This window comes from Salvelinus namaycush, unplaced genomic scaffold, assembly GCF_016432855.1.
Source record: "Salvelinus namaycush isolate Seneca unplaced genomic scaffold, SaNama_1.0 Scaffold793, whole genome shotgun sequence".
Classification (NCBI taxonomy): Eukaryota; Metazoa; Chordata; class Actinopteri; order Salmoniformes; family Salmonidae; genus Salvelinus; species Salvelinus namaycush.
The window spans coordinates 45,414-57,072 of NW_024061523.1; the positions used below are offsets into that span (position 1 = coordinate 45,414).

Genomic DNA, 11,659 nt, shown 5'->3' on the forward strand with positions numbered 1-11,659 from the left:
CCTCCCCTAGCTCTCCCCCAGACCTCCCCTAGCTCTCCCCCAGACCTCCCCTAGCTCTCCTCCAGACCTCCCATAGCTCTCCTCCAGACCTCCCCTAGCTCTCCTCCAGACCTTCCCTAGCTCTCCCCCAGACTTCCCCTAGGTCTCCCCCAGACCTCCCCTAGCTCTCCCCCAGACCTCCCATAGCTCTCCTCCAGACCTCCCCTAGCTCTCCCCCAGACTTCCCCTAGCTCTCCTCCAGACCTCCTCTAGCTCTCCTCCAGACCTCCCCTAGCTCTCCTCCAGACCTCCCCTAGCTCTCCCCATACCTCCCCTAGCTCTCCTCCAGACCTCCCCTAGCTCTCCTCCAGACCTCCTCTAGCTCTCCTCCAGACCTCCCATAGCTCTCCTCCAGACCTCCTCTAGCTCTCCCCCAGACCTCCCCTAGCTCTCCTCCAGACCTCCCCTAGCTCTCCCCCAGACCTCCCCTAGCTCTCCTCCAGACCTCCTCTAGCTCTCCCCCAGACCTCCCCTAGCTCTCCTCCAGACCTCCTCTAGCTCTCCCCCAGACCTCCTCTAGCTCTCCTCCAGACCTCCCCTAGCTCTCCTCCTGACCTCCTCTAGCTCTCCTCCAGACCTCCCCTAGCTCTCCTCCAGACCTCCCCTAGCTCTCCCCCAGACCTCCCCTAGCTCTCCCCCAGACCTCCTCTAGCTCTCCCCCAGACCTCCCCTAGCTCTCCCCCAGACCTCCCCTAGCTCTCCTCCAGACCTCCCCTAGCTCTCCTCCAGACCTCCCCTAGCTCTCCCCATACCTCCCCTAGCTCTCCCCAGACCTCCCCTAGCTCTCCAGAGACCTCCCCTAGCTCTCCTCCAGACCTCCCCTAGCTGTCCTCCAGACCTCCCCTAGCTCTCCCCCAGACCTCCCCTAGCTCTCCCCCAGACCTCCTCTAGCTCTCCCCCAGACCTCCTCTAGCACTCCCCCAGACCTCCCCTAGCTCTCCTCCAGACCTCCCCTAGCTCTCCCCCAGACCTCCCATAACTCTCCTCCAGACCTCCCCTAGCTCTCCTCCAGACCTCCCCTAGCTCTCCTCCAGACCTCCCCTAGCTCTCCTCCAGACCTCCCCTAGCTCTCCCCCAGACCTCCTCTAGCTCTCCCCTAGACCTCCTCCACACACCCATACCCACCCCCCCAAAAACACCCTCCACAGCACCCTAACACACACACACACACACCCTCCACAGCACCCTAACACACACACACACACAGTGAATTACATAGGTGATGAGTGATGTGTTGTCCATGCCTGGAACAGGAGGGTGCTGACCAGTTTTATAGTTGTACAGTTGTTATCCATGTGTATCTAAACACGTCATTTAAGTAACCGTTAGCAACATGCCTCCCTATCCCCTGTCAAACGTATTGCGCTGCATTACACAGCCACAGCAGTGCTGAGGCGTGTAGGTGAGCTTTCAGGAAGACAAGGATGAGTCTCCATAATACGGGTCAACAAGCCCTGGGAGTCAGTTGTGTCTGCATGCAATAATACTGTGAACAGGACAGGGACACGCACACGCACGCACGCGCACGCGCACACACACACACACGCACGCACACACGCACGCACGCACGCACACGCACGCACGCCTGACATCCCACAGCCACAAGTGTTATGAGGGTTGAATATTGTCACTGAAACACATCGGTGCCTTTCCCATTATAGGCCGATAGTGCTCTGGTCCAAAGTAGTGCCCTACAGTATACAGGGAATAGGATGCCATTGGGGACGTTGCTGTACTAAAAGGTCTACTGTAGCTGCTACAATAGCAACTTCTATGGCTCCTGCAGGGTGAAACTACAAATGTACTGACTTTACCAGGCAACATGTGTGAACGAGGGTGACCTGGATCCGTCTGTGGATGATGTTCATAGAAAATTCATAATTGTAACCATGAGAAAGGTGTGTGTGTGTGTGTGTGTGTGTGTGTGTGTGTGTGTGTGTGTGTGTGTGTGTGTGTGTGACAAACGGGCCCTGGTTATACTGTAAGCTGGTCTCTGTTCGCTCTAGCCATTCCAGCTCTAAACTAACATGGGACTATGTCCATAGCCAACGACGGGCCCAGTTGAACCAGTTATTGTGGACACAAACATGGTCTGTCTACAAGCATTTCCTTCCCTGTTCTCTATCTACGCAGCCTGTCCCCACACACTTTCTGTGACGTAGGTTATTCTTCTATTTCAAGGACTAGCTAGTTCTCTCTCTCTCTCTCTCTCTCTCTGTCTCTCTCTCTCTCTCTCGGTCTCTCTCTCTCTCTCTCTCTCTCTCTCTCTCTCTCTCTCTCTCTCTCCTCTCTCTCTCCTCTCTCCTCTCTCTCTCTCTCTCTCTCTCTCTCTCTCTCTCTCTCCAATCACCCTGAATACTTTATTTTTCTTTTCACACTTTCTCATTTCCTTTTTCACACCTTTCACCTTGTCATCACCGGGAGAACCATGGCTGTTTTGTTGTGGCATGTTACACAACCTTACCTTTAATAGGGCATATAGACAGACCCACCTCCTCCCGGAACTGAGAGAACTCCATAACAAAATAATATAATCTAATCCCACGCACTTTGTTGATACCTCTCTGGCTTTAAGTGGCATTAATGGGTTGTGTCCTAAATAAAACCCTGTAGGGCGGGCTTCCGGTCAAAAGTAACACACTATATAGGGAATAGGTTGCCATTTGGGACCCGTCTCCAAGGTCTCATCACATTTAGGTGTTCAACTCACCTTAAGTGTGTAAAACTGTGATATTTGTCTCCTCGACGTTGAGAACAGCTGTGAGATCAGATTAGTCGCTCCAAAGTGACCAGTTTCCTCCAAGGAAATACCATGTGGTGTCTTCTCCTTCACCTTTAAAGTTCAAATAGCATTGAGACATGAGAAGCAGAGATGATTTAAGTACTACAGGCCTGAAATACTGTACAATAGAATAAAAAGTTTTATTATATAGGAACTTTCCATGCAACACACTGCCTGTCCTGTCTGAATACATGCAACACACTGCCTGTCCTGTCTGAATACATGCACCACACTGTCTCTCCTGTCTGAAAAACATGCAACACACTGCCTGTCCTGTCTGAATACATGCACCACACTGCATGTCCTGTCTGAATACATGCACCACACTGCATGTCCTGTCTGAATACATGCACCACACTGCCTGTCCTGTCTGAATACATGCACCACACTGCATGTCCTGTCTGAATACATGCACCACACTGCCTGTCCTGTCTGAATACATGCAACACACTGCCTATCCTGTCTGAATACATGCACCACACTGCATGTCCTGTCTGAATACATGCAACAGACTGTCTGTCCTGTCAATATATGCACCAGACTGCCTGTCCTCTCTGAATAAATGCACCTCACTGCATGTCCTGTCTGAACACATGCACCAGACTGATTGTCCTTATCTGAATACATGCAACAGACGGCATGTCCTGTCTGAACACATTCTCTTCTATACACCTGCTTCTACTGTCAACAGAATAGCTTAGCTTCCTCAATCCAAGCAAGCAGGAGTAGTCATAAATACATGGAAAAGCAGAAAAATACTCTACCTTTAAGTGCTAGATTGTCCAGTCATGTCATCTCTACAGTCCTATTGCCTCTCAAGTCTCCTCTTAACAGTCTACTCACAGCAGGACAGCACCTTTAATTCTCCTCTTAACAGTCTACTCCCAGCAGGACAGCACCTTTAATTCTCCTCTTAACAGTCTACTCCCAGCAGGACAGCACCTTTAATTCTCCTCTTAACAGTCTACTCCCAGCAGGACAGCACCTTTAATTCTCCTCTTAACAGTCTACTCCCAGCAGGACAGCACCTTTAATTCTCCTCTTAACAGTCTACTCCCAGCAGGACAGCACCTTTAATTCTCCTCTTAACAGTCTACTCCCAGCAGGACAGCACCTTTAATTCTCCTCTTAACAGTCTACTCCCAGCAGGACAGCACCTTTAATTCTCCTCTTAACAGTCTACTCCCAGCAGGACAGCACCTTTAATTCTCCTCTTAACAGTCTACTCCCAGCAGGACAGCACCTTTAATTCTCCTCTTAACAGTCTACTCCCAGCAGGACAGCACCTTTAATTCTCCTCTTAACAGTCTACTCCCAGCAGGACAGCACCTTTAATTCTCCTCTTAACAGTCTACTCCCAGCAGGACAGCACCTTTAATTCTCCTCTTAACAGTCTACTCCCAGCAGGACAGCACCTTTAATTCTCCTCTTAACAGTCTACTCCCAGCAGGACAGCACCTTTAATTCTCCTCTTAACAGTCTACTCCCAGCAGGACAGCACCTTTAATTCTCCTCTTAACAGTCTACTCCCAGCAGGACATCACCTTTAATTCTCCTCTTAACAGTCTACTCCCAGCAGGACAGCACCTTTAATTCTCCTCTTAACAGTCTACTCCCAGCAGGACAGCACCTTTAATTCTCCTCTTAACAGTCTACTCCCAGCAGGACAGCACCTTTAATTCTCCTCTTAACAGTCTACTCCCAGCAGGACAGCACCTTTAAGTCTCCTCTTAACAGTCTACTCCCAGCAGGACAGCACCTTTAATTCTCCTCTTAACAGTCTACTCCCAGCAGGACAGCACCTTTAATTCTCCTCTTAACAGTCTACTCCCAGCAGGACAGCACCTGTAATTCTCCTCTTAACAGTCTACTCCCAGCAGGACAGCACCTTTAATTCTCCTCTTAACAGTCTACTCCCAGCAGGACAGCACCTTTAATTCTCCTCTTAACAGTCTACTCCCAGCAGGACAGCACATTTAATTCTCCTCTTAACAGTCTACTCACAGCAGGACAGCACCTTTAACTCTCCTCTTAACAGTCTACTCACAGCAGAACACCACCTTTCATTCTCCCTAAACCCAGTTGTAGACATGTCCGGACATGTAGCACAGATTCAGAAACACAGTGTGCAGGCAGTGTGACTCACATGTAAATCACAGGAGGCTGCTGAGTGAAGGAAGCCTCATAATAATGTCTGGAACGGAACTAATGGAATGTTTGATGCATTTGATACCATTCCACTAATTCCTCTCCAGCCATTACCACAAGCCCCGTCCTCCCCAATTAAGGTGCCACCAACCTCCTGTGATGCAAATACATGTAGTAGAGCTAACTGGAGTGTGGTTGGGGGTTGGCCCCATTGGTGGCCCTAGTTAGTAGTAGTTAACCACAATAATGACCCCTTGGTTAATTCAGGAAATGTTCAACTGAGCCTGCAATATTTCACCAAACCTGCTTAGAGTGAACTACTCCATGTGACACAACAGAGGAAGAGGAAGTCAGCTCCTATGTCATGTGACCAGGGTTTTAGAGTGTCTACACATAACCCCCAAGGACTAGACAACCTTGATCGTATAGATTTATTGACATTAAATGACAGAATGCATCCAAAGCAACTGCATTGTGGGTCAGGAACCATAGAAGAAACAGCATATCAATATCCACCTTTATGGTTATGGGCTAATAAGAAAGCGTTAACAACAAACCGTATTATTATTATTATTATTCAAGGTTATATATCAACACTTCATGTACATTATGCAGCTTGTGTGTCTTTAACTGACCTGGGTTCAAAAACTATTTGAAATAATTTGAAATAATTAATCTTGATTGATTGAGCTTGCATGGCTAAATGCAGTGTTTCCCAACCCTGGTCCTCCAGTACCCCGAACAGCCCACCCCTGGTCCTCCAGTACCCCGAACAGCCCAAACCTGGTCCTCCAGTACCCCGAACAGCCCACCCCTGGTCCTCCAGTACCCCGAACAGCCCACCCCTGGTCCTCCAGTACCCCGAACAGCCCACCCCTGGTCCTCCAGTACCCCGAACAGCCCACCCCTGGTCCTCCAGTACCCCGAACAGCCCACCCCTGGTCTTCCAGAACCCCAAACAGCCCACCCCTGGTCCTCCAGTACCCCGAACAGCCCACCCCTGGTCTTCCAGAACCCCAAACAGCCCACCCCTGGTCCTCCAGTACCCCGAACAGCCCAAACCTGGTCATCCAGAACCCCAAACAGCCCACCCCTGGTCCTCCAGTACCCCGAACAGCCCACCCCTGGTCTTCCAGAACCCCGAACAGCCCACCCCTGGTCCTCCAGTACCCCGAACAGCCCAAACCTGGTCATCCAGAACCCCAAACAGCCCACCCCTGGTCCTCCAGTACCCCGAACAGCCCACCCCTGGTCTTCCAGTACCCGAACAGCCCACCCCTGGTCCTCCAGTACCCCGAACAGCCCACCCCTGGTCCTCCAGTACCCCGAACAGCCCAACCCTGGTCCTCCAGTACCCGAACAGCCCACCCCTGGTCTTCCAGTACCCGGACAGCCCAACCCTGGTCCTCCAGAACCCCAAACAGCCCAACCCTGGTCCTCCAGAACCCCGAACAGCCCACCCCTGGTCCTCCAGTACCCCGAACAGCCCAACCCTGGTCCTCCAGAACCCCGAACAGAACACATTTACACTGTAGCCCTGGACAAACACACCTCATTCAACTCATTGAAGGCTTTATGATTAGTCAACAAGTTGAATCAAGTGTGCTTGTCCTGGTTTACAGTAAACATGTGTACTGTTGGGGATACTCGAGGACCAGGGTCGGGAAACACTGGCTTAATGAACCAATAGAATTGTCCCAAAATAGCAAACCCCACCCATCTGGCACTCCAGGCAGGACAGATCAAACGCTCACAGTTTCAGATAGTATTTGAACCCAGGTTCTTCTCATGACACAGTCAGCACAGATGATAACAGATCTTCAATGATAGACATATTACAGTATGGCTTTTCAATCATTACAGTTACAGAAAGTTACCAGACAGTATGGCAGAGCTAAGCTAACAATTATGTCAATTAAATCTATAAAACAATTACTGTACTTTTCCCTTTCATCCTTCATTCCCTGTTTATTGAGAGCAGGGGGAAGAAAACCCATCACTTCCCCTTACCACCGTAGATAGGACATGGAATGGAGCGATCATTCTTCTTGAACACGTTGTATTTACATGCCTTTTGGTCAAACTCCTTCATGCAATCATCAGGAAATCTTGTGGGCTCAGAATACCTGCAATCAAACAATCAACATCAGCAAATACTTTGGTAGAAAATGTATGGACTATCACTCACTCACTCACTCACTCACTCACTCACTCACTCACTCACTCACTCACTCACTCACTCACTCACTCACTCACTCACTCACTCACTCACTCACTCACTCACTCACTCACTCACTCACTCACTCACTCACTCACTCACTCACTCACTCACTCACTCACTCACTCACTCACTCATTCTCAAATCAAATATTATTTGTCACGTGTGCTCGAATACAACAGGTGTAGACCTTACCATTAAATGCTTCCTTACAAGCCCTTACAATGCAGTTTTAAGAAAATAAGAGTTAAGAAAATATTTACTAAATAAACTAAAGTTTAAAAAAGTAACACAATAAAATAACAATAACGAGGCTATATACAGTGGGTACCGAGTGAATGTGCGGGGGTACAGGTTAGTCGAGGTAATGGAGGTAGTTTGTACATGTAGGTAGAGGTAAAGTGACTATGCATAGATGAAACATCGTGTGGGTCTCCATTCGATTCATTGTTCAGGGCTCTTATGGTTTGGGGGTAGAAGCTGTTAAGGAACCTTTTGGACCTAGACTTAGCGCTCTGGTACCACTTGCCGTGCGATAGCAGAGAGAATAGTCAATGACTTGGGTGGCTGGAGTCAAAACAAATTTGGGCCCCTGACACCGCCTGGTATAGAGGTCTTGGATGGCAGGGAGCTTGCCCCTAGTGATGTACTGGGCCGTACGCACTACCCTCTGTAGCGCCTTTAAGTCGGAGGCCGAGAAGTTGCTATACCAAGCGGTGATGCAGCCAGTCAAGATGCTCTCAATGGTGCAGCTGTAGAACTTTTTGAGGATCTGAGGACCCATGCCAAATCTTTTCAGTCTCCTGAGGGGGAATAGTTTTCACGACTGTCTTGGTGTGTTTGGACCATGATAGTTTGTTGGTGATGTGGACACTTGAAGCTCTCGACCCGCTCCACTACAGCCCCGTCGAAGTGAACGGGGGCATGTTTGGCCCTCCTTTTCCTGTAGTCCACGATCAGCTCCTTTGTCTTGCTCACATTGAGGGAGAGGAGTGGGTCTAGGGTTTCCAGGATGGTAGTGTTGATGTGAGCCATGACCAGCCTTTCAAAGCACTTCATGGCTACAGACGTGAGTTCAACAGGAAGGTAGTCATTTAGGCAGGTTACTTTGGCGGTCTTGGGTACAGGGACGATGGTGGTCTGCTTGAAACATGTCGGTATTACAGACTGGGTCAGTTAGAGGTTGAAAATGTCAGTGAAGACTTAAACCACTGCTTGTAGAGATGGTAACAATGAACACTGTGAGGGTTATATGGACCAGTGTGGTGGTACAGGCTGGGAAGGCTGAGGGTTATATGGACCAGTGTGGTGGTACAGGCTGGGAAGGCTGAGGGTTATATGGACCAGTGTGGTGGTACAGGCTGGGAAGGCTGAGGGTTATATGGACCAGTGTGTTGGTACAGGCTGGGAAGGCTGAGGGTTATATGGACCAGTGTGTTGGTACAGGCTGGGAAGGCTGAGGGTTATATGGACCAGTGTGGTAGTACAGGCTGGGAAGGCTGAGGGTTATATGGACCAGTGTGGTGGTACAGGCTGGGAAGGCTGAGGGTTATATGGACCAGTGTGGTGGTACAGGCTGGGAAGGCTGAGGGTTATATGGACCAGTGTGGTGGTACAGGCTGGGAAGGCTGAGGGTTATATGGACCAGTGTGTTGGTACAGGCTGGGAAGGCTGAGGGTTATATGGACCAGTGTGGTGGTACAGGCTGGGAAGGCTGAGGGTTATATGGACCAGTGTGTTGGTACAGGCTGGGAAGGCTGAGGGTTATATGGACCAGTGTGTTGGTACAGGCTGGGAAGGCTGAGGGTTATATGGACCAGTGTGGTAGTACAGGCTGGGAAGGCTGAGGGTTATATGGACCAGTGTGGTGGTACAGGCTGGGAAGGCTGAGGGTTATATGGACCAGTGTGGTGGTACAGGCTGGGAAGGCTGAGGGTTATATGGACCAGTGTGTTTGTACAGGCTGGGAAGGCTGAGGGTTATATGGACCAGTGTGTTGGTACAGGCTGGGAAGGCTGAGGGTTATATGGACCAGTGTGTTGGTACAGGCTGGGAAGGCTGAGGGTTATATGGACCAGTGTGGTAGTACAGGCTGGGAAGGCTGAGGGTTATATGGACCAGTGTGGTAGGTACAGGCTGGGAAGGCTGAGGGTTATATGGACCAGTGTGGTGTTCCAGGCTGGGAAGGCTGAGGGTTATATGGACCAGTGTGATGGTACAGGCTGGGAAGGCTGAGGGTTATATGGACCAGTGTGGTGGTACAGACTGGGAAGGCTGAGGGTTATATGGACCAGTGTGGTAGGTACAGGCTGGGAAGGCTGAGGGTTATATGGACCAGACATTTAGTGGGTGCTAGAATAAAAGCTGTGTACGGTACTCACGCCTGGCAGCATGACATGTCCCCGTTGGCTTGACAATAGCAGTTCATGCAATCACTGGTCCTCCAGCGGGACCCGATATCATGCCACGTCCCATCCTTGTCGTAAAGACACTGCCTCATGCCTAAACAAGAAAACAATATAACATATCAATGTGTTTGTTGTCTTTTTCAATGAGATTCAAGATTCACGTGTATTAGAAACATCATTGCATAACAATATGAAATTAGATGCTCTTTACAGGTCATAAAATAAAATACAAAAATATAACCCTAAAATCACATAATGATTTGGTACAAGTGGTTATTTTATTAAAATGATAAATGTTGTGTGTGTGTGTGTGTGTGTGTGTGTGTGTGTGTGTGTGTGTGTGTGTGTGTGTGTGTGTGTGTGTGTGTGTGTGTGTGTGTGTGTGTGTGTGTGTGTGTGTGTGTGTGTGTGTGTGTTAACAGCTGGTTATCTTTGTCCTTTACCTGGTTTAGCTGGTTCAATCCAGCAGCCAGCATGGAAAAGTGGCAGCAGTGCACACAGGGTTACAGCTACAGCCAAGGACCTCTTCCCAGGGAGAAAGTAGAAAAAGCATATGTTATCAGAATCACCTTTATTCTCCTAGTAGGCTACATTTACAGTACTTGTTGACCACAATGAAGAGAATATACAGACAGGATACATAGATACAGACAGGATACATAGATGTAGACAGGATACATAGATACAGACAGGATACATAGATGTAGACAGGATACATAGATACAGACAGGATACATAGATACAGACAGGATACATAGATGCAGACAGGATACATAGATGCAGACAGGATACATAGATGCAGACAGGATACATAGATACAGACAGGATACATAGATGCAGACAGGATACATAGATACAGACAGGATACATAGATACAGACAGGATACATAGATGCAGACAGGATACATAGATGCAGACAGGATACATAGATACAGACAGGATACATAGATGCAGACAGGATACATAGATGCAGACAGGATACATAGATGTAGACAGGATACATAGATACAGACAGGATACATAGATGCAGACAGGATACATAGATGCAGACAGGATACATAGATACAGACAGGATACATAGATACAGACAGGATACATAGATGTAGACAGAGGACAATAAAACCTAGTCCTTTCATCAAACCGTCTAAACATTAAAGATGAAGAACTAGCAAAGTGAACTGACACATTTTATCATGTAGAGGTGATAGGCCATTAACCCTCCTCTAGATCTCTGGGTAATAAAATAACCTAAAGTCATTTATAATTCTAATTACTCATACATAACATGCAATGATAGAAGGAACTTACCATGATTGACAGGAATTTAGACTGGATTCACAAGTAGATTCTGTAGGTTCTGTTGAGCTGTAGAGCGAGGTGTCATTCAATAATCCTCCCCCATAACATCAGACAATAAGCACAACAAGAGAAGGAAACCCCATTAGTCTCTTACCTTCAGTAACAAGATGCTGGGGCTGGTCTGCGTGATCAGGAGTCAAGACAAGATGCTGGAGCTGGTCTGTGTGATCAGGAGTCAAGACAAGATGCTGGAGCTGGTCTGTGTGAACAGGAGTCAAGACAAGATGCTGGAGCTGGTCTGTGTGAACAGGAGTCAAGACAAGATGCTGGAGCTGGTCTGTGTGATCAGGAGTCAAGACAAGATTCTGGATCTGGTCTGTGTGATCAGGAGTCAAGACAAGATGATGGAGCTGGTCTGTGTGAACAGGAGTCAAGACAAGATGCTCTTAAGACAAGATGCTGAGCTGTCTGTGTGATCAGGAGTCAAGACAAGATGCTGGATCTGGTCTGTGTGATCAGGAGTCAAGACAAGATGCTGGATCTGGTCTGTGTGATCAGGAGTCAAGACAAGATGCTGGAGCTGGTCTGTGTGAACAGGAGTCAAGACAAGATGCTGGAGCTGGTCTGTGTGATCAGGAGTCAAGACAAGATGCTGGAGCTGGTCTGTGTGATCAGGAGTCAAGACAAGATGCTGGAGCTGGTCTGTGTGATCAGGAGTCAAGACAAGATGCTGGAGCTGGTCTGTGTGATCAGGAGTCAAGACAA

At 48.7% G+C, this 11,659-nt stretch overlaps 1 long non-coding RNA gene across 1 annotated transcript; it reads right to left on the reverse strand.

Annotated features, from left to right (window-relative positions):
* Window positions 1-6,373: 6,373 nt before the first annotated feature.
* On the reverse strand, window positions 6,374-11,289 carry LOC120042864. The gene is made up of 5 exons (XR_005476245.1): window positions 11,049-11,289; window positions 10,904-10,960; window positions 10,039-10,120; window positions 9,569-9,689; window positions 6,374-7,095 (listed from the first exon to the last, which is right to left on the reverse strand). It is a non-coding gene; the product is annotated as an uncharacterized LOC120042864 (long non-coding RNA).
* Window positions 11,290-11,659: the final 370 nt, after the last annotated feature.